The sequence below is a fragment of the Ursus maritimus genome, unplaced genomic scaffold, assembly GCF_017311325.1.
Source record: "Ursus maritimus isolate PB19 unplaced genomic scaffold, ASM1731132v1 scaffold_26, whole genome shotgun sequence".
In the NCBI taxonomy this organism is placed as follows: Eukaryota; Metazoa; Chordata; class Mammalia; order Carnivora; family Ursidae; genus Ursus; species Ursus maritimus.
Genome location: NW_024425119.1, coordinates 16,864,139 through 16,887,344, shown reverse-complemented (window position 1 = coordinate 16,887,344; position 23,206 = coordinate 16,864,139). Strand labels below are relative to the sequence as shown.

The window sequence follows — 23,206 nt, the reverse complement described above, 5'->3', positions numbered from 1 at the left end:
AAAGGCTCCATTTCTAATACTGGCTGGTTGGAAATTTAAAAGTGACATGCTCAGTCAGCTACACTGAGGCAAAGTCCATATTATAAGCCCAGGCATTGCTTCCATCCATGCCACTGTGACCACTATTATCCTGGATCCATTTTGTAAGCACAAGGATGGCCAAGGAAAGAGGCAGGTTGATATCTGCAGGATCGGTTATCCTGTCCATCTGGTTGCAAAGTGGCTTCTCATTGGTGTATACTCTCTGATGGGCAGTGACATGATACATAAAGATATGTATACTTTATGCCGTCTCTAAGAGATCCATTAATACACTTTTTCTCTAGTCTTTCTTGTCACTGTCTTCCAGTTTTACTTTATACTGATCTCTGACCGACTGGCAAAACCACCGGTGGCTGCCTAGAAATCTGTACCATGTGCCACCTTTCCTAACATACAAAGGGTAGACAACCAAGTGTACATCTTGAAGCCCTGGCAAATGGGATAATGAACTTCCTGGTAACCTCTGTGTAATAGGGCACAGTCCTCTTATGGTTGGCCCTAATCTCTCAAGCTTAGGAAAGCTTTCTATCAACTTGGAACATTCAGATTAACTTGCTATGTAAATGAGAAATAAACTTTTCTTGTGTAATGTTATTCTAGCAAATTCAGTAATACACTATTTTTGGTCAACCATTTACAGGGATTTTGTTAATCTTTTATATTCTCAATATTCGATGACTTTATCAGTTTAACCATTATACCTTAATGTTTTTGTTTTATTTTTTTCCTCACTATTCTTTTGGGTAGTCTCAGTTTTAGAGATTTGGTCTTCATTCTTTAAAACTATTTTCCCAGTAAGAAAGATTCTTTTGCAATGATTTTGTGTGAAAAACAACATATTAACTCATGTTATATGCACGAACTCTAATGTCAAAATGGTATGAAAATTCTTTAATAGCTTAATCCTTGCATATGTGTCTGTGATGAGTCAGAGTTCAAAATTCCTCTGTTAAGGATACTAATATTTGCATATATTTTGGAATTTCATTTATTATACCTTGATTTTTTGTCAAGATGACTTGGGATAACAAGTCTTGTTATAAGGAGTCAATGGAACATAGTAATGCAAACAGACGTTCTCATACACACACACAAAAGATAACTATATGAGGTGATATGTTAATTAACTTGATTGCAGTGTGATTGTGGTAATCATTTTACAATATATATGTATATTAAACCATCATATTACAACTTTACTTTTCAATTTATGTCAACATGGAAAGAAACCCAGTTTTACATTAAAAAAATTACATTTTAAGTGCAGTTTCTGTGAAGCAACCTTCGACATGCACGCGATTATTTTCCAGAGTGATATTTAAAAGTACTGGATTAATTTCCCCTTTTATGCTGTGACAGTTTTAAAACATGTTCACACATTTTTTGACACTTCTCCCATCAAAAGGTTAAGTCTAATTCCCCTCTCCATGATTATGGATCACCCTTGTTGACTCTCTTTTTAACAAACAGAATAAGGTGGAAGTAATGGGTAGGACTTAGGAGACCAGGTTGGGAAAGGTGCTAGAGCTCCCATCTGTTCCTGTGTCATCTGTTCTCAGCTGTCCCATCTGCGCCTCATTGGGACTGAGCTTTGGGAGCCAGGAGTCAACACGTATGATTCAGGCTGCCCTGAAGGCACCTGACTGGAGATACCGCATGGGAGTAGTAACCACAGCCACCCAAGATTTGTGAGCAAATCCTCAGGTGATTCGAGCTTCTAACCTTGGACTAGCTGATGCTGAATAGAGCAGAGATGAGTCGGCCCACAGAATCTTGCCCCAGTTGCAGACTTGAGAGCATAATTAATATCGTCGTTGTTTGGGGGTTACTAAACCATTGCTTTGGGGTTGTTATGCGATAATAGATAATCAGAACAGATAACTTATTAAAACTTTTGGCAATTAAGACAATACAAAATATTTGGCTTTCTTCTAGGGGAAAAATGGTGAAAAAAGGATTCTTCCAACCAGCTTCAAAATAGTCCAGAATGTGAAGTTATCCCACCATTCGTTTTCTTGGGAATAGAATTCACATGTAAAGCAGCTTGCAAAAACTTAAAAAATAATAAATTACAGTTTTCCAAAGTGAGAAAACCACATCTGCTTACAGAGAAACAAATACATCAACATTAGACCATAGGATATTGTAGGTTGAGGATAGCAAGTGTGTCTATAAATCTCGAAGATAGTTAAGCCGTATCAGTAGGCTGAGAATTGCTATGCTGCTTCTAGTAAAAAAGATGCTGTCATTCACTTTGGATGAGCTTCAATGAGATGACACATAATGAGGGGCAACAGCTGAGGAAGGGAATGCCAAAAGGGAGGGGCCTCTAAAACGGTTTTGATTTAATACAAGGCATGCACTATTAATAAAGAGGTTGAATGATACCTGTATGTTTTATAGGTTTATAAATTGGCTGTAGTAAAATATTTTACATCTTAGATCACTAGGTATTGTTTCAGCTTATTATGGGAGATATCTGTCTAGAGTTGACTGAATTGTATTAATCTGAACCTAGTTTAATGATGCCTTAACATTTTTATGGGGGAATTTAATGTTTGCAATATCCATGTTCCTTATTTGAAAGCGTGACTTATAGGTTTCTCATCTTCCTTAAATTATGAAATCCTTCAGCTAATAAAGGAAAATGATTATAGTTTGCAAAAAAGGCAAAGTCATTTAATAATCCATATAACTGTCTATTGTAGGACTTTGCATAATAATTGTAATTTAGCTATTAGGGATTCTAAAGGCAGTTATCAGTCATACTCTACAATTCTGGGGGAATCAGGCAAAGCCCAAATTATTTAAAGTGTTTTAAATTCCCAAAGAAAAAAAAAAGACACACTATAAATTGGAAATATATTTTATAATGACAATATATTATTTCAAAGCAAAGAAGAGGGTCATCATAATTTTCAAATGTATAAACTACCAAACAGATTGTTTTTCTTTCTTTCTTTCAGATAAAGATACAATTTAAGTTTACTTTTAATAATGGAAATGTAAATTCCTCTAAGGAGGGAATTAGCAGATTATAAAGTGTTGTTGCAGTGTGGAATTTCACCAATATTTAGTAATCCTGGCACCACTAAGGCATAAAGAATTAAGAAAAAAAAAAAACACTGAAGACAAGTAAGAGATGAAATTACTTGTCATTTATATGAAAGTATGACTGTGAGTTACCGCCGTAGTATCCAGACCATTTTATAGGACTCAAGATGACTACTTAATAACTAGACACTTGGAAACATTCAAACACTTATTAAATTAGACTGGTATTTTTCCAGACATAAATTTACTTTCAAGGTAATAAGTTATTCAGTTTTGCATAATTTGGATATAGTTCTACACACAAACACATCTGAGGGTTAAAATTCTTGGGTTGAGTTGGAGGTAGAATGTTTAATTCATTCAAACGACAATTATTTAAAAAATAACCAGTTGGTTGACTTTTATCAGAAAATTTTAAGGCTTAGACTAAAAGAGGTCTATATTTTACTTACACAACATTCTCCACAGTAGGAGAGGTTTTGAGCACAACCTGCTAAGAAGCAGTTTAAAAATTATGGAATTTGGTCATTCTAAATTACTATTTATTTTTAATAATGTCTTTTTTTAAAGCTTAACATATTTATAGAGTAAGACTAACACACGTGTGTGTTTGCGTGTATGTCTATAGATACACTACTTACATGTAAATAACATGTATATATAGATATGTTACTGTTTAATCTGATAATAACCCATTTGGTCAGAAGGAATACAAAATATCAAGTGAATTAATGAAAATAGCAAAATAATAGAAAAAAAGGATGATTAAAATATGTGAGAAAAGTTGCATTCAAAATTATAAAATTGGGGACAGATTCCAGGATAGATCCTTTTAGAAGAGAAAAAAAATAGTGCAATTATAAAATGGGGAATGATTGGATACATATAAATGTTAGAAAAATTGGTTTGTAGCTACGAACAATGAATAGCTGCTTATCAATTTGGCATTATAGTTAAAATAAGTGGGCATGAGACAAAAATGAAATTGAACGGTTCAGGAGATAGAGAAATATAACAGATACTATGGCATAATGTTCCAATTGGTCTCAGCAAATATCAGAATTCTAAAAAGAATTAGTGGGCATCTATAAAGTATTAGAAAATTAAATCTAGGAGAAAAGTTCACAAAAGGAGAATTTTGTACCAAAAACAAAATATATGTTCTTTGGGTATCTTATTTTATAACAGTGAATAACATGTAACTTAGAAATTATATATAAAATGAAAAAAAGATATTTTGGAAAAATATATTTTCTCCTACCACATTTTCTCTTGTTAAAATAAGTATGTTAGTTTGTGACGCTCAGTATTGTAAGAATCAGGAATAGAACAGCAAATGCTTATACTACTTCTTTTTCTTTAACACCAGCCACTGTATCAATTATCTGGTAGAGAATAATCACCAAACATTGTTGATGGAAGATGATGGAAGATAAGCCCAGAACTTGGATTAATGATGTTCTTTTATTAAATATCTTTTTTTTTTAATTTTATTTATTTGACAGAGAGAGAGACAGCCAGCGAGAGACGGAACACAAGTAGGGGGAGTGGGAGAGGAAGAAGCAGGCTCATAGCGGAAGAGCCCGATGCGGGACTCGATTCCATAAAGCCGGGACCACGCCCTGAGCCAAAGGCAGACGCCCAACTGCTGTGCCACCCAGGCGCCCTTTTTATTAAATATCTTAAAGCAAATTGAGTTTCTCCTAGAAGGAAAATATAAAACAACATGGCTTTAGTAATTTTATTTTACCTTTAGAGAACCACTAGTAAGTGATATCTGTGAAAAAAACCTTAATTCAGACACATTGGTGTGTATTTTTTAATCACCAGGGTTTCACTGAGACATTGACTACTTAGGATGACTAAATCTGCCATTTCCCAATTTTCTATTTAAATTCTAATTTGAATTTGAATAATGACAGTTTATAATAGCATTGAAATTTCATATAACAGAAGTCAGTTAGCAGAAACTCGGTGTTTCACTAAGTGAACTGAGAATTGAAATGAGAGATAAAAATCATAGTTTAGGTTTGTGCTACCTTCTGGACTGAAAATGCATAATTTGCCTGGTCCAGAGAGCTACAATATATTGCCTTTTTCTTAAGAAAGCTTGTACACAGCTTTGTACAACCAGAGAGCTGGCCATTTTTCTCTCCCTTCCATGAGCATGGTTTTCTGAAATAGCCACATCCCTTAACTTCTCTCACTCGGGACCCACTACCAACACCTTCTCTTTCTTTAAGCGTTCACAGCTAGAAGAATAAGAAAAGTGGGAGTGGCAAACTGTTTCTTAGTCAGTACAGTGCTTATGGGTAAAGGCAAACATAGATAGAAGTAGAGATTTGGTTGTTGGAAATGTTAGGGCAGGGCTCAGATATTTGATTTACTATGATTCACGCGTTGTATTTGTTTAAAAGGAAAACAAAATAATTTGTGTCCTGTTATTTACTACATATCACCTCTTCCTTGTCACATGAGGATGGCGAGTATGGGAACCACCTCCCATAGCCAACTGAATCAATCCTAATTATGCATAGAAATTATGCTGAGATGGGCACAATAGCCAGACTTCTGGAGTTGAGACTTGAGAGAGCTACACCATTCCCTTCCCAAAATAACGATTGAGAGGATGATAAGGGCAAGACAGGTGCACCATATGTTGGCAATCCAGACCATAGAACATCTTTCTTTTTTTAGGGATCAAGAGACATAAAACGAACAGATAAATCCCTCCACCATACATGGGCATTAAAAATAATGGATTTTTGAAAATGTTCCTTAAGACAAAAACATAACAATATTAATTGGAAAGGAGAAAGCATATATCTGAAAATAATTTTAAAAATGAAAAGTAGACTAGAAAGTCTAGAGCAGACTTTAAAATCTGCATTTTTGGTAACGAAGAGTCGAACTGGCATTACAGAAAGTCAGTTAAATGGCATTGATGTATAGAACAAGAAAAGATTTTTAAGAACATGAAAGACGAATGAATGTATTAAAAACATATAATATAAATATAGATATGAAGATAAGAATATAATCAAAATAATACAGTAATAAATAATACAAATTTCTGGAATATAAACTCAGAAATCCACAGAAGCAATAATCCCTATTCTGGTAGTGCAAGGAGATTAAATTCTACATCTCAAATATGATTCAGTGTGTTTTAAGAAAAAAAATACATATTCTAGTCTCTCAGAAAGAAAAAGCATGTAAAAATTAATTGAAAAAATTCAGTGTGACTTAAATTTCTTTGCAATTACATGAACAGAAGTTAGTTAAGAAAAGTAAAAAGTCTAAAGAGTTTTGAGGGCAACTTTTGCAAAATTCTAGTTAAAAAGATAGCTGAATTCTAGTTAAAATATGAAGACAAAAGAAAGATATTTTCAGAGATACACAAATACTCAGAAAAAATATACGCAATTAGTGTTACTTAAAAATTATCAAAGTTTCAATTCTAATAAATAGAGAATAATTGAAATTAAGGATGTAGGAACTAAAAGGCTATAATGTAAGAGAAATTGTAGTAGGTCTAATTACATGCATTGAATGATGTATGTGATATTATTTATCATCAATGACTAAAGTGATACTTGTAGAAATCTAGGCTATGATTAGTCAGAAAAACAAACTAGTGCAAGTAGCCTTTGTTACAGCAGAGAAAAATGTAAACAATATCATCTAACAATGTGGTTAAGCTAGTTATGATATAGAAATAGTTATGGTATGTGGACTATATAATCATTTATTGAGTCTATGCTAGATACCTAGCACAGTGCTAGATGGCTTACATATATTTTATTAAAAGATATGAAGTGCCCTGCAAAGAAGATATTATCTTATTTTACATGGCTTAGATAGTCATATCTTTCACACACCTGAACAGAATTAAAAAGATTAATCTAGATTAGAGGCCAGTTATTTCCCGAGCTGGAATTCACAAATGTAACTGGCGCTAAACAGCTCTCTCCACCACAATACCCTCCCTCAATACCACTGAAAATTATATACACATGTTAAATCATGTCTAAAAATGGTTTTGAATTATATGGGGAGATGCCTATGTTTTGATAATAAATATAAAAGCAAGATACGAAAGGACAGGTAAGTATGACTTCATTTTTGTACAAACGTATCACAAAAACAGGGTTGCAAAGGAGCACACCAAATGATTATTAGCTCTTGGACGACTATCTCTTTGGGTTTTCCAAATTTCCTGTAAATGAACATGAATCACTTAATTAAAGGACAATTAAAGATTATTATTATTATTTTTAACATTTTATTTATTAATTTGACAAAGAGCATGGGAGAACACAAGCAGGGGGAGCAGCAGGCAGAGGGAGAGGGAGAAGTAGGCTTCCCGCTGAGCAGGGAGCCTGATGCAGGACTCGATCCCAGGACCCTGATATCATGACTTGAGCTGAAGGCAGATGCTTAACTGACAGCCACCCAGGCACCCCTAAAGATTATTTTAAATTTACAAATGTTGAAAGAATTTATTGGGCTGATTTATAGTCAAAATTTTTGGATTATATAGATTATACATGCATTACAAAAACTTTACCCTTACTATTATGATTTTATAGATCTTTATTTTTTAATCTAAATCAAATCCCAAAGCTTGTTAATCATGTACATTTTCTATTTTGCAGATGGACTTCCTCCCTCCAATCTTCCACAAGAACATGTGTTACATTTATGATTTGGACATAGAAGGCTATATACTTTTGTATCTTTGACCAAGATAACGTACATAAGCAAAATGCCTGTATTTTAAGTGTCCAGTTCTATGAATTTTAACAGATGTATTCATCTGTGTAACTGCCATCCAATCATGATTAAGAGCATTTCCGTCATTTTGGAAACCTCCCTTGTACTCCTTTCCAAGCAATCTGGAAATCAATTTGCCATTTTTCGTAAACATAAATGTAACTTTAAAATAATAACAAGAATATGCAATTCTTAGAAACAACAGAAAGAATATTCAATCTTTATGCGATGAATACTCCTGTGCTGCATGACTTCAAGCTCCAAGAAAGTGGGTGACTTGTGCTGCTAGTTCAGCACCGTGTCCCCAGGACTTACCACAGAGCCTGGCACACAGCTGGAGCCTTTAACACACTCACTGCATGAAACTGGAATGCATTTTATCTGTAGGCACTTATGTGAAAATTTTAGTAAAGATGTAAATTGCTTTTTGCTGTCTTGTAGATTCCAAATTGGTGATTCTTCTGAAGTAACTCGGTGTTGAAACGGACCTTGAGAAGGTTTGTCACCAGCAGCACAGATGTTCCATGAGCATCTCTCGTATGTGCTCCCACTGACAGTGAATACTTTGATACCAGCTGTCAGAGGTCATAGTGACTATTTTCTCAGTCCTTCCTTTTCTATACTATGGGTGACTCGATTCCTTCTTGCAGGCTCAGGTATGTCCATGGGTAGCCCCAACTATGACCTCCATCAAATAGGAATTTAAGAGACTACAAGTGTTTTGTATTACTATGTGAGAGAACCACACGCACATGGAATCTGTCCTTTATCCAGAATTTGCAGTTGCTGGGGCTCCTGGGTGTCTCAGTCAGTGAAGCGCCTGCCTTCAGCTCAGGTCATGATCTCAGGGTCCCGGGATCGAGCCCCACATGCTCAGCAGGGAAGTCTGTTTCTCCCTCTCCCTTCACCTGCTTGCGCGCTCTCTCAAAAAATAAAATCTTTTAAAAAATTTGCAGTTGCTTATGTAACTCACTATGTCTTCCTCCTTGTGCAGCTAATGACCTTTATGTCAAGGTACTCTACTAAGGAACTAGCCAACTGTTAGGTCCTAGTATGCATGACACCTACACCTATATTCACTTTAAAAACAAATAAAATAATGTTGACCAATAATCTATTAAGGGCCAGGCTTTATTCCAAGCTTTGAAGATAGAGCAGCAAACAAAACACAAAACTCCATACCTTCATAAAGCTTACCTTTTAGTGGGAAGACACAATGATAAACAAAATATGTAAATCAGACAGGATGCTGAATAATGATGAATGCATAAGTACTACAGCGAAAAGTAAGTCCGCGGAAAAGAACAGGCGTGCTGCAGGAATGGCAGGGGGAGAAAGGGCTATTTTAAATGAGGTTTAGGTACGGAATTTTTGAGCAGATCTTTTGAACAAAGATGTGAAGATCACCTGAGAAGCATTCACGGAACAGCACCACCACCATCACCACCATCACTTTCCCCTGCAGTCCAGAGCCATGTGGTTTGTTGGGGTCTGGGGCCATGTGGGCTGTGGTGGGTTGGAGGGGCTCCGTGTCACAGTCCGCAGGGATGGTAGCGGTGATGAGCGATGGCCTCCTGGGCTCGCAAAGCTCTGTCTCCACCACCGCACTGTCTCTGACCCGGGAACTGTGAGGCCAGGCTATCCTGGGCAGGGACTTAACGATAACTTTGGCCGAGTCCAGCTGCAGCTCCACAGGCGTCTGGAGGGTCACCATCACCATCTTCGTCTGCTCTTCAGTGACTAGGTTCCAGGGCTTTTGCTGCCGTGGGCTGTAGTTCTCCACCTGGTCGCGAATCTCCACGGGCCTCCGCAGGTGCACCTGCCTGCTACGTGAACTTGTTACAGTCGCAGGCAGTGCACTTGAACTTTCGCACTGACTTGGGCCTTCTGACGTGTATACCCAGCTGCTGGCAAAAGTGGGGCCGACCCTCCAGGTGGCGGCCGACCCACCACGTGCTTCGGCAATACCCGTTTTAGGAGAAGGGCTCCTTGCGGAACTCGGCCTCGCAGCCGAATGGGTATGATTGTGCTTGTTCGGGTTGGCTTGAGCACAGACGGTCTTGCCACAGAGGTGGCCCTGGAAGGGCTTCTTGCCCGTGTGCGTGCGCAGGTGCAGATTGAGATCGGCCTTCTGGGTAAAAGCGTGGCTGCAGAATTCACAGACAGACGACCTCTCACTCCTGTGCTTGACCCTCACGTGCATCTGCAGGCGATTTCTGTTCGCGGCTGGTGCCCCCAGTCCTGGCGTACGAACAGCTTCTCCACATGCTGCTTAAAAGCCTCAAGCGGCTGCAGTTCCTTCGAGACACGAAGCACTTGGCGCAGGTGGGACAGAAGGGGGGCTTGGCAGCTCGATCGTGGGCTCTGCAAGTCCTTCGTAAACTGCTCGGGGCGGGAAGAACACGTTTAGGGCATCTTTCTTCTCCCTGTGCGACGCCAGGCACAGCTACAGCTCCATCCTTCCCCGGAAGATCTCCTGGAACACGGAGCACGTTCCCAGCCGTTCATATGACTTCGGGCTTTATGCTCCAAGAGTTTCTGAAAATAACACTTCGTACACTGGGGACACTGAAAGGGTTTCTCCCCAGTTATTTTCTGTTGTGGACTTTAAGATTCTATTTGCTAAGGAAAAACTTTTTTGACAGAAAAAGGAAGACCTGATTGTCCTTCTTTCACCTGTTTCTTAAGTGCTTTGAATTAAAAGTAATTAATATGCCGAAGTGGCATATTTTGAAGTGACATTCTAATTTCCTTCAAAGGCGTATAGATATCTTCTAGGATGATAGGGGTTGGGTGCCCATTTCTATGGTACTGTGTGTGTGTGGGGGGGGAACAGCACCTAGAGAAAGTATTTCAAGCCTAGTGAAAAAATCCTCTATGGATTTGAGAGCCAACTGGGAAGTCAGGATAGGACAGCAGTCAGAGGGAAGATGATGGCACAATGTGCGGTATAGAAGGCTTGGCCTCAGTAATTGTGAAAAATATAAAGAAATTTACGGTGTGCAGGGGACCTGCTTAGAATTACCAATGATGCTTCCTATCCTACTTCTAGCCCAGAATCGCTTATGTTTACAGTTGTTTGATAAATATCTCACTACAAAAACGCCTAATCCTTTCCCCAATTTTAGGATAGAAGATGTGTGCATGCATCTGGAATTATGAAGACAGACTGAGTGTATGCACTTTGCAAAGGCAGGCTCAAACGAGCTCACAAATGGATAAGAAAACCGTCTCGGCAGTATGCAAAGGGGGCTATGTCTCTGGACTTTTTAAATCCTTTTATTTTGTTATTATTTTTGTTTGTATTTTAAATATTAAAATTGCTTGTGTTTTTACTTCTAAATATCTAACATAAAAGTCATTATCTCACATTGCTCCTTTAAAACAGTTATAAAAGCATTTCTTGTATCACCATTAAATTTATTACATTTCAGTGATATTTCGTTCCCTGTACGATAGGAAGTTAATAGGACTCACAAACTGTATCTAGAATACAAGTTGTACTGGTAGCATATTCCAACCTCTAAATGTCTTTCATGTCAGCATGAGAGATACCATCAGGCATTTGAAAGCTCCGGCCTATTTATAAAGATACCATCAAAACCTGCCTGATGTAGCTGACTTATGAATCAATTATCTGAACTACACCAAGTGATGTATCTATTCTGAATTTTAGAGTCATATATTTGAAGCTGAACTACAAACAGATAAACTATTCAACAGCCTATCATGATTCTTATCTTCATGTTTATATCTGTCAAATGTAGGGAGACTAAAAGCAAAATCTTCAAGATTTTACTGGGAAGCGTTTACAAAAAATAAATCACACATACAAATTCTCCCTCTCTCTAGCACACACACACACACACACACACACACACGCACACACAAGCACACCCACCTGGCTATCAAATTACTTATGACCTGAGGGAAAATGAGCACAGATCAAAAAGTAAAATTTAAATAAAATCAAGTGCACGGAAAGGATTACTCTTGTTGTAAAGGGGAAAAATAACAATCGGTAAAATTTATTCTTTTAAGTTCTAGGTCTTAAATGGCTGAGTGTTGCAGTAAACAGAAATGACATTGTTGTTGTAAAAGTTACAAAGCCACTGGATATGGAGAGGAAACGGTCCTGTTTCATCCCAGATGTTGTTGCAAATAAGCTAAACCTAAGAGAGATGTGTTTCCTTTCTGTTTTCTTTCTAGGCGATACTTCACAAGGTATATTCAATTTAAGGAGCTACACTTCATTTGTAAATATTAATTATGTCACTTTTATTGTTTTGCCCGGTAAGATTAAAATTTTGGGAAAGTTTTGCTCATGCTAACCAACCAAACCCATGAGAAATGGAAACATTAAGGTAACAAGGTATTAATAAAGACTGAGAAATGTAGTAACTTTACTTAATGAATTATCTTCTCAATACAAAAACCTGTGGGAAGATACCAACTTGATACCAGAAGTTCGGTTTTCTGCATAGAATTATAATAAAAGAAACTCAACAACTTACTGCTTCCTTGAAAGACAGTAACTGCCAAGGTGAGTAAAAAATAAGAGGCAGTTAGGCAAAAAATGCTGATGAAGGGCTTTGGAGTTTAATACAACATAAACCAAGATTTCTGACGTTATGTTCCCTGTAGCAGAATCTCCTGGGAGGGTAGATGTGAGGGGATGGAGTTAATTCAAAATTCAGAATCTTGGATATGGAAGAGTTGAATCGCTGTTTGTGAATCTGAAGCTGACATTACTCTGTGTGTTAACTAACCGGAAAGCAAATAAAACCTTAACAAAATGCAGAGTCCTGGGCCCCACCCTGGATTTACTAAATTAAAACCTGTGGGCATATCCTCGGAATTAGTCTTACCATATTTTTTAGTACTTCTTAGGCACACTCAAGCTTGAAAAACCTTTTTGTTAAAGGGGGAGTCAAGAAAGCTGGCATGGGAAGCAGGAGACAGGTCAGGAGTGGCCGAGGCATCACGATAAGGTGGGTAATGGTGGGTAGCCCCTGAGCAGGAGAATGATGTACACGCATGTGTGTATTTAAAAAATTATTTTACCTTCAGGGTCAAGAAGGGCAATGGGAAGAAAAGAATGATGTCTGGGAAACCGTAGTAAGGAAGTGGTTGTAGTGATCTAGTCCCGAGATGGTAGTGGGTTGCGCTCATAATAATTCAAACAATATTAAAAGCCATAGCTAACATTTACTGAACCATTATGTGCCATAGAAAGTGCTTTCTAAGCATTTTCTCACTTAAATTTTAAAACTACTCTACAAGGTAGGTGGGAACTGTTACTATCCTTATACAGACAAAAGAGAAAACCTCAACTCAGTAATTCAGTACTTTATATAATTAGTAAGTGGTAAGACAAGGATTCTGATCCACATCTCTTTGACTCACCTGCTCATATTTTTAACTGCGTGTCACTGTCTGAAAAGTGAAGCAGGGGCGCCTGGGTGGCTCAGTCAGTTAAGCATCTGCCTTTGGCTCAGGTCATGATCTCAGGGTCCTGGGATCAAGTCCCACATGGGGCTCCATGCTCAGTGGGGAACCTGCTTCTCCCTTTCCTGCTGCCCCCCCCCCCCGCTTGTCCTCTGTCTCAAAAATAAATAAGAAATCTTAAAAAAAAAAGTGAAGCAGCAGATTAGGGAGCTACAGAGAAGGTGGAATCGATAGGATTGATGGTTGCTTATATGACAAAAGAGACAGGGTCGCCCAAGATGAGGTCTGGAATTTGAGGTGGATTGTGATGCTTTCCACTGACATAAGTGGGTACAGCAGGAAGAAAGAGAATATATTCAGTTTTGGATTTTGAGTTTACGATGCCTCTGGAACGTCCATGCAGGAAGAGGAATACATTTTGGAGTTGAGGATACAAATTTCTGTAAGACTGTAATTGGAAGAGTCAGATGCACATCGAAGAAACTCAAACTTAAGAAGGGATGCTAGTGCCCAGAGGCTTGAATATAGTGAGAAGGAAAGAAGGCACACTACAAGAAACCTTGGCAGCACTCACCGGCAGAGGAGGAAGTCACGAAGAGTGTTACCACAGAATATCTTCTCCAAACTGGTCTTTCTGAGAGTGGCACTAGTAATTAATACAGCGAGGTGATGGGCATTAATGGGTTCTGACCCAGGCTGGCCAGGACGTAAAGCCACCCTGCTCGAAGGAGACTAAGAAATGAGCATTTTAAAAGGCAGGAAGAAAACCAGCCAAGAGTGGTAACGTGGAATCCAGGAGCACCTACAGCATCAGTGTAAGGTTTCTGTGTGCATAAACATATTTGCTCTCAGGAAGCCCATAATTCCAGCCACGATTCCAGTCTTCACGGCGAGTACACAATGAATGGGGAAAAATTACTTATAGAATGTTGCCTTCTCTGGCTGTCCGGTCATATTCTATAGAAGGATAAAACTTCTAACTGGATTTAAGTGGCTGTTTCATGAAAATTTCATCTCTTTCTTTCTGCAGTATTCTTCATTTGCTGCGAGAACGCACAATAACGCTTCTTTTTTTTGGAGGGGGGGGGCAGAGGGAAAGGTAGAGAGAATCTTCAAGCAGGCTCCACTCCTAGTGTGGAGCCCCACATGGGGCTCGATCTCACAACCCTGAGATCATGATCTGAGCTGAAACCAAGAGTCGTGCTTAACCACTGAGCCACCCAGGTGCCCCACACATATTATTTTTTGAAAAATGTTACCATACCTTCATTTTGGGCATGCACTAAGGAATCATGATGAAGACAAGGCTGCCCTCTTTGTCATCTGCTATCCAGAAATGACCTCAGGTTTACACCTCCGGGAAGATTTGTACAGATCACTGACCTAATCCACAGTTATTTATTTTTGCGTTTATTTCAGAGAGTGGCTTTTTTACAATGCTGATTTCAAATTGTGGATTAAGCCTTATTTCATTTTGGTATCCTGAAATGAACTTGATGGTATGATTTTCTTGCAATTATTGGAGACAATATTCTCAGGATCAGTTTTGTCCTTTGTTAGAAGAGGAACATCATGGCCTAATAACTCTGCTCAATTTCCTCTTCTTCCATAAACATCTCCAGCTTACTCTAGCCAAATAGGCCCCTGTTCTTCCTTTTTCATTCCCTGCAGTAGTAGTGGTTATTTTTTCCTACATAGCACTTTGGGTATTTTATAACTGTCTCTTAACAGAGTGAAATATTCCTTGTTCGTTATGCTGGTTTGTACTCCATTGTGGATAAACTCAGGTTTTTATAAATATAAATGCAGAAAAATTAATCTTTGATATATGTATTTTTGTCCCTAATTGTCTTGTGAAGTCCATAATAGTGGAGGACATTAACATGCACTGTTTAAGAACGTAATAAACACTCAAAAAACATTTATTGAAGGGATTAAATTTCAGGACTACTCAGGTATAGAATGATACCTTGTATAAAGCAGATACAGACATTTTCAGTGGGCCCTGATAACTACTGGTAGGTAGTAGAACAGTGCTTGATATTAAAATGCTCCACTCTTTTTTCTGCATTTTTTATTGTTATATCAGGAGATTTGCAAAAGGGACTGTACTGTCTTGGGTAATTGAGTAAAGGAGATAGATAAATTGACACTATCTGTAAATAAGAAGCATCGGAAGTACCATGTAAATATACTTTAATTATCAAAACATGTAATTGTAACAAATTCCTCTAATTTTATTTTATCCTTAGAAATATTAAAAAACATAACAAAAGACATTATAATAGGTCTACCTTTGCACAGAAGCTGATCAGAAAGTATTCTTTCAGGGTGCCCGGGTGGCTCAGTCCGTTGAACAACCAACTCTTGGTTTCAGCTTAGGTCGTGATCTCAGGATTGTGATATCAAGCCTGGGGTCTGGCTCCACACTCAGCACTCAGCAGGGAGTCTGCTCAAGATTCTCTCTCTTGGGGCGCCTGGGTAGTGCAGTTGTTAAGCATCTGCCTTCGGCTCAGGGTGTGATCCTGGCGTTCCAGGATCGAGTCCCACATCGGGCTCCTCCGCTGGGAGCCTGCTTCTTCTCCCTCTCCCCTGCTGTGTTCCCTCTCTCGGTGGCTGTCTCTCTGTCACATAAATAAATAAAATCTTAAAAAAAAAAAAAAAAAAGATTCTCTCTCTTCCTCTCCCTCTGCCTCTCTCCCCAGTCACATGCACGTGCTCTCTGTCTTAAATAAATAAAATCTTTAAAGAAAGAAAAGAAGAAGAAGAAGAAGAAAGTATTCTTTCTGGAGCACCTGGGTGGCTCAGTCAGTTAAGACTCCAACTCTTGATTTTGGTTTAAGTCATGATCTCAGGGTTGTGAAATCAAGCCCCATGTTGGGCTCCCCACTGTGTGTGGAGCCTGCTTAAGATTCTCTCTCTCCCTCTCCCTCTGCTCCTTTCCACCTTCTCCCTCTCAAAAAAAAAAAAGTATTCTCTCTCATATGTGTATTAAAAACAAAGTCTAAAAAAAAATAAAAAATAAAAAATAAAAAAATAAAAACAAAGTCTAGAGCTGCAAAAGAAATTCAGTTAAAGATGTGTAGGAATATAATAAAAATTTAAATATTTGATTTGTAGTATGAAGTAAATGAAATTTGTGACCCTCCAGAACATATTTCTTTGGATGTAGTAAGTGTGATATCTTCAATACTTAATATTGTCTATAAATCAAAGGAAATTAAAAAGAGCAGTTACTCCATATAAAATGAGTAAAGGCCACAAAGAAGAAAATAAAAAAAACCAATGAGCAGATCAAAAATTAGTCAAGTTTATAGTAATCAAAAAAATTAAAATAAAAATACTGAAAGCTTTGGCCTCGTCTATCATGTTGGTAAATGTTAAGATGAGAGTAATATTCAGTGCCAAAACCAGGATAGCAAGCCTGGCATGTCTGACACCTTGCTGGTGCCTTGCACATGGATTAAACTTCACAGGAAACGAATTTGTCAATATGTATCAAGAGCCCATGTTGATAAATCTGTTTTTTTTTTCTGTCTATGTGCATGGCACTGTGTAGAATTAGTACCTTTTATTAAAAAATAAAATCAAATTAAAAACATAGAATCCTTTAGACAACTCTGCATTATTCATTTCTTCTGACATAATTGTTTAATTATTATTAGAGAGGGAGAGGACAAGAAAATACACGTATATTCTCTTTTTCCACATATTCAGTTCTGTGAAAGTTATACATCCTATGATTTATCTCTCAATTTTCAAATTTAGAATAGTTACAACTATGTCATAATGTAGGGTAGTTTACATTTCTACCATGTTTTCTTTCAAGTTTAAATTATTTCAGTTATGTCTTTATGTGAAAAGGAGAAGAAACTCGGATATTCTTGTACCATTTTATGTAGCTATATTCCACTTGATTACAAAAGGTACATTTATGTAAAAAATTGTTTTTGAAGTTTAAAAAGATGTGTTTTCAAGTGGATATATACTTAAAACTATGAAGAAAGTGTTTTCTTTTTTTCCATTGTTCTGACCTGGGTCTGAATTATGGGCAGCATTTTATTCATTGTGTTTCTAATTTTTAAAAATATAGAGATAAAAAAAATAAAAATCACATTTACTTCAATGCCTCGTCCAGGCTGATTTTTTGGTAAGAGCTTTTACTCCTTCTGAGGTACTCTTTATTTCATTGACATATTTTAAGGACTAAATGCACTACTTGGAGGTTTTAAATTTCTTTTTTGTGTGTTTTAAATTTCTAATGAAATTGGAAGGAAAGAGAAATGATACATAGGGAAATCATGCCTCTTTAATTCCTTCAAGATGCGAAGAGGTACACACATAAAACTCAGTCTTTTGAAATAATATTTATATCTTCTTGCCATGAAATAGTATTTCAGGATTCATTTTACAAATTGTTTTAACTTAATGGGAGTAATAGGAAATTTTAAAGTATTCGATGAGTTATTCAACTAATATATATTGTTAATTTTATAGATGTGCATATTTAGAATAAATATTATTTCTTATTTCAGCTTTATACATTTTTTAAAAATTCCACAGAGTGACTTATAATATTTTACTTCATGATTTTAACCATCAATGTGACAATACTTTTTTCACCTTCATTTGGTCATTTTATTTTTATGGTATGACACTTATTTAATGAATGTTCTGTAGTTAAATATTAATGATTTTTCAATTTTGTTATAATATATACTGCTGTTATATGTGTCATTATACACATATCTTTTCATAAAATTATCATATAAATAAGGGAACATTCTAGAATAGGAAAATGTTAAATAATTGCAATGTTTTAAGATTCCTGATACCTCTTGCCAAATTACTTTCTAGAAAAGTCTTCCAACCTATACCATCTCCAGTACTACCGAAGGTATGATAGTATCTTTGCTTATCCATTATTTCTTTAGTTTTTCAGCATCTTCTCCATTTGGTCCTTAGGAGATTTTTTTCTTATGGCAAAATTCATTTTCTATATTTGAGAAAATTCATTCTGCTACAGAAGAAAAGAAAATGAGTAGAATAACCTTCATGCTAAACTGTGGTGCATGTTAGAAAGATAAAGTGGATCATATATCTGTGAATATAGAAAGGGATGGGAGAAAGCAGAAATACCTAACTAATATTCACAAGGCACTAAATATACATGAGGCACCAGGGGCACTAAATATTCATGACATACTAAATATACATGAGACATTCAATATTCTTGCAGTCTTAGTTCAGCCAACATTTGATGACTGCCATCATGGCCCCATGAGTCCTCTGTCCTTGTAAGGAACATTCAAACCTCAGCTTTTGTTCTCGTGTTCACACCATCATCACACCACAAACACTGCAAACCCCAAGAATCGGGTAGTGTCTTTTCAATTTAATTGCATTATATTCTCAGCCAGTTAAACACCCATCTCTTTCGCTTTGCTTTGTGCTGTGTGCCCTAAATTCAAGTCATTCAATTTGTTCTGTGAGCTTTTCTGTTCCCTAATCTCTGGGGTAGTTTGTCTGGTAACATACTTGTACTTGGAGGCAACCTTTGTGTGAAGACAATTTTCCACATGACTCTTTCTTACCTTTGCAACTGTACATTTAAGCATTTTTAATACATTTGAAGCACTTTTAGGTTTTGGTTTTTGGGTTGTTTTTTGTTTGTTTTTGAGAGAGAGTGCGTATGTGGTGAGTGAGGGGTGGGGAGGGGCAGAGGGAGAAGAGAGAGAATCTTAAGCAGGCTCCTTGTCCAGTGTGGAACCTCATGCTGGGCCCAATCTCACGACCCTGAGATCATGACCTGAGCTAAAATCAAGAGTGGGACACTTAACGAATTGAGCCACCCAGGTGCCCTAATCTTTTAACAAACTTTTAAGTCTATGGTACGGTATTATTAACTAAAAGCACAATATTGGACAGCTGGTCTTTAGAACCTTTTCACCTTGGAAAAGGCACCATTTTTACGATATTTTTCCCCCAAATATCTCACAGGAGTTCTGGGCATTAAGGAGGGCAGTAATGAGAATATTTTTTTTTTTTTAAGATTTTATTTATTTATTCGACAGAGATAGAGACAGCCGAGAGAGGGAACACAAGCAGGGGGAGTGGGAGAGGAAGAAGCAGGCTCATAGCGGAAGAGCCTGATGTGGGGCTCGATCCCATAATGCCGGGATCACGCCCTGAGCTGAAGGCAGACGCTTAACCGCTGTGCCACCCAGGTGCCCCGAGGATATGTTTTGAGTGGTATCACCGGCTCTATGAGAATAAGGAATTTTAGTATTTTGGTTGTCATACTCTTTATTCTTGGCTTTCTGTTGATGTACCAGAGTCAGCTGTTTTAAATATTGATAAAATACTTTCTTTCTCACTCTGTAGTAGTATAATGCTATCCTGGTGAACAGATAATTGTATTATATGTAGTTAAAGGTGATGGTGTTTGCAAGGAAGCTCCTTGAAAGAGTAGTTTCATTTTGGATAGATCCGTACATAAGGACGAACAAACAATTCTAGGTTCCTTCTTTGCTACTGTTGAGTTACCAGAAAGCAGGCCGAATGTGTTAGCTGTTGCTACTAGAATCGTGCCATGATATACGGGTCTTATATGAATGTTAGGAAGCACATAGGAGAAAGGACTCTCCGCTATGACAGGTGAGGATGACAAGCGATGGGTACATGGGTGGCTGTCTCAGTTTGGGAAGAATAATTTTCTGGTATTTAGACTAAAACTTTTCCTTTACTAGGCACCGAACAGTGTTCTTTCACCCTTTCAAACTGAAACAGGGACCACACACTTATATAGTAAAATTAAACTTATAAGACTCTTAGATCAAGTGAAATACTTTTATAAAAGTACTCACTGAACACAACCATAAAAGAGATGAACACCTCATGTGGTTGCCACAAAATAAACTGTATCAACCAATAATTTAACTGTAGTCTTGAAATAAGAGTAGTTTTATTATTAGTGGAATATATATTTCTTAAAGAATTGAGAGCTTGGAATTAAAAATAGAACAGGTGCCCTAGAACTCATTTAATCTATACATCCACTAGGTTTTAATTAAAATCTTATATACATCCTATTTGCAAAAAGTATTTTTGTGGTAACTATTGTATGTATGTTTGCTAGTTTATGGTTTCACACATGCTAGGACCTAACAGATTCACTAGTTCCTTAGAAGGCTGTCTTGACATAAAGGTCATTAGCTGCGCAAGGAGGAAGACATAGTGAGTTACATAAGCAACTGCAAATTTTGGATGAAGAACAGATTTCATGCGTGTGTGGTTCTCTCACATAGTAATAAGAAACCCTTGGCAGTCTCTTAAATTCCTTTTGACTGAGGTCATAGTTGGGGCTACCCATGCGCATACCTGAGCCAGCAAGAAGGAATCCTGTTACCTATAGTATAGAAGAGGAAGGACTGAGAAAATAAGCACCGTGACATATGACACCTGCTATCAAAGAATTCACTGTCAGTGGGAGCACATACAACCGTTGCTGATGGAACATCTCTGCTGCTGGTGTAGGGGGCAAGCCATCCTGAGACTCATTCCCGCACCAACTTACATTCGAGAGTCATCAATTTAGAGCCTACAGAGCACCGAAGAACAATTAATATCTTTACTAAACTTTCTCAGATAAGTTGGCCTATAAGTTCTGAAATAAAAGAACGTATATAGCATGTCACAGAGTCAAATATGTTAAAAATCCACCTACCTTTGCTAATCTCCCTGAAGTTCTAAATATTACAGAAGTCCCCAGCCCTGACTCGCCTTTCTGATTTCATCCAAAACGTCGTTTTCTCTCTCAAAACATGAATTCCAACTTTATGATATTATCTCCTGTCTCTTTTATGTGATTTTGGAGACTGATTTAATCACACACCGATGAAGCAAACTCTTCATCATCCATTATCACAAGTAACTCAATAGTGTCAGCTAGAAACTTCCATATAAAACGGAGTGAGGGGGAAAGTTTGCTCGTTGTCCATGACATACTGGTGATGTACAAATGGTACGTTTTCTCTTCTTTTGGTTTCCTTTCTTTTTTCCTGTAATTTCCTTCTTTTTTTCCCCTTTCCTTTGTCCATTTGTCTTATGTCCTCTTTTCTTTTCTTTATTGTTTTTTTCCTGTGTGAATCACAAAAGGTTTCACAGAAACAAAATGTAAATTAGCCATCACTTAAAATAAGGTCAATAATCCTTACCACAGCCTGAAATACTTTCTAAATTGCTTTCCTGTGTCAACCTATTGGAGTTCATCTAGTTCCCGGATGCAAAGTCCCTGAGAAGGACTACTTAATTTTTGGTGTTGACTGGGGTAACAGTATATATTGTAGTCCCATAAACTCCACCAAATACACCCAAAGCACTCACACACTCCCTCTTCTCTCTGTGTGTGTCTGTTTTTCTCTTTCTTTCTCCACTTCACTTCTCTTAGTTCATTCCTGATGGATGCTTGTAAGTAAAATGGACCATATATATATATATATATAATGAAAGAAAAAAAGTGAAAAAATACACAAATGATCAGTGGATTTCTAGAATCTAGAGAGTTGCCTCACCAGAGGGTTGTGAAGATGATGAAGCGATTTTGGGGCCCCCATTCCCTTTCTGTTCTTTGAAACTTTCCACCTTCTATTTGTCTCTGTTACTTTCACATCTAAAGCTTCGTGGGTGGGAAAATTTAGACACACCTCTTTTCAAATTAGAGCTTCACACTTTCTAGATGCATGTTACCTTCCTTTGTTGCTGTTATCACACCTTGAAAATAAAAATAACAATACCTATTTCATAGAATTGGAGGCATCAAATCAGAGACCAGGGACATCAAGTACCAGAGAGCAAACAAAAACCAGTCCACACATGTTTCTTACATCCTCACTTACTTTTCTTTATTGGAATATATTTTCCTGAAAGGGTCTAATATTAGAAAGCTACAGTAAAAGGAGAAGTTTTGTCTGTAAATTGCTTGTCCTGAGAGACAATTTTAAGCTTTATATGTAATAGAAAAGTATCAAATGTATTCTATATTAAGGGGGATCTTAAAATGTTTGAGCTGGTAGAATTGAGATATAATTTCTTCCAGAAAATCTTATCTGTTGGAGAGGATAATATTTGAACATTTGGTTCTATTAGTCACAAAGCATCTCTCACTATATTCTTGTCAATAAAATCATTTAAATATATGAAACATGAAAGAAAAGTGAAACATTATGGTTTCCAAACCTTCACCTGGTTGTAGATTATCAGCATCTGAATATCACAGTTTTACTTTAAACACAATGATGGTTTATAACCTGCACGAGACACCATAGGAACCATTAATCTCTATTTCTAATAAAACTTCATAACTAGTTAAGTGCAGTTGTTAAATAATTTCTTTTTATAGTAAAAGCTTTTACAATTAACAAGCCAGGCACTGATTCCCGTCCTTATCAATTTCTCTGCGATTATTATAGCTTCCGTAATAATCTGCACTCTATTAACGTGGATTTGGCTGCACTGTAAAGAGCAGCTTCATTAGCTTTGGTTTTACAAAAAGATGAGAAGAAAGTAGACTTTTAAAATCATGGAGTCTCAGAGTTACAAACTAACACCAAACCTCTCGGGCCAAAGACACAAATAATGCCGTATTTAATTTTGAACATGACTTATTTTTGTTCCAAAACTAACTTTGGGAGCTTGCATTCATTAATAATTTTTACAACTGTCTATTTCTCATTTAGAGTTCAAATTTGAACAAAGTAACACCTAGAAACTCATGCAATTACACAGCAGAAAACTTACCTAGTTATAATTAATGTTTATCATCCAGAGAAAAAAATAGTCTCGGAAGGAAAGTCCAAGAGGTAACAGTCATGCATCAGATATATTG

General features: G+C 37.1%; 1 pseudogene; it reads right to left on the bottom strand.

Moving 5' to 3' along the window:
• Positions 1–9,217: 9,217 nt before the first annotated feature.
• LOC103677838 overlaps positions 9,218–23,206 on the bottom strand; it is a 31,905-nt pseudogene continuing 17,916 nt past the window's right edge.